This window comes from Lepisosteus oculatus, chromosome 14 (assembly GCF_040954835.1).
Source record: "Lepisosteus oculatus isolate fLepOcu1 chromosome 14, fLepOcu1.hap2, whole genome shotgun sequence".
In the NCBI taxonomy this organism is placed as follows: Eukaryota; Metazoa; Chordata; class Actinopteri; order Semionotiformes; family Lepisosteidae; genus Lepisosteus; species Lepisosteus oculatus.
The window spans coordinates 53,678,830-53,679,957 of NC_090709.1; the positions used below are offsets into that span (position 1 = coordinate 53,678,830).

A 1,128-nucleotide genomic window follows, 5' to 3' on the forward strand; every position below is an offset into this window, starting at 1 on the left:
CATTAAGTGTTATGTAACCATTAGCGGTTTCTGTAGCTTCTGAAGAGCGCACTTTTCCAAACTGAAGCCTATAAGAACATTATTCAAGATGCACCATGGCCCAGAATCGTGCATCGGGACAAGGATTAACATCAATTGAAAGTACTCCCAAATAAAAGATTTGACCGAAAAATTAAAAGAGTAGGCAAGTATTAAAACAAAACCATAACTTCTTGACTTCCAATCTCTTTCCATGTAAAATGACATATTCAGTGGACTCATGCCGAGGTTGTGAGTTTAAGCCTCACCTGCAGCAGCCTGGTTTTCTGTCTTGACAGGTAAACAGAGTTTTGTGTTATTTGCTAAATGGAGAGAGGATTCTGTGTTAATTGTGCTCCTCCTGGGAGAGGTCAAGATGTGACGTTCACGAGGCTGGTGGTAAATATCCTGTCCAGGAATATACGGGGCTGTAGGGGGTCAGATCTATAGATGTAGTAAACACATTAGTGGAGACGGTGTGTCTGCTCTCCGTGAGAGAGCCGGGCGGAAAGAATAATCTGTGGTCTGGGGAGAAGAGGCCCTCGTTGGAAGAGCGGCGCTCCTCACAGGAGAGAATGAAAACAATCTTTTTCAGGGACGCTGATTTTTCTCTTTGGGTGAATTAAAAGCACTTGTCCCAAGTGACCTCGTGGCGCAACGGTAGCGCGTCTGACTCCAGATCAGAAGGTTGCGTGTTCAAATCACGTCGAGGTCAGCTGATGAGTTTGCAGGTGCTGCTGGTGCCGAACCCGGAATTTACACCATGCAGTCGGATTTTAGCTGTACACCACCTAGGTAATCCGAACGAAGTAACAGAACAGTACAGAACACCCAGTCAGGAGTTTATGCAGCATTTAATCTTGAACACGACAAGAGAAAAGGCACACTGCACATCCGCATAACATCGCGTCCTACTTTAGAGACAGTGACATCAGAGAATGGAAGTTTCAAACCCCTTTTCTGTTACAGGTTCAAGCAAACCTGAAAGTTAGGGAGTGTTTGGTCATTTTTGTATGAAAAAGTGTCTGAAGCCTGTAATTATAATTTGCCCTTCTTTTAATTGTGGTTGAAATCCACTCCCATGTACCAGGACCTTACAGTATATTCATG

At 44.1% G+C, this 1,128-nt stretch overlaps 1 non-coding gene across 1 annotated transcript; it reads left to right on the forward strand.

Moving 5' to 3' along the window:
* Nucleotides 1–661: 661 nt before the first annotated feature.
* On the forward strand, nt 662–733 carry trnaw-cca (transfer RNA tryptophan (anticodon CCA)). The gene has a single exon. It is a non-coding gene; the product is annotated as a tRNA-Trp (tRNA).
* The last annotated feature ends 395 nt before the right edge of the window (nt 734–1,128 follow it).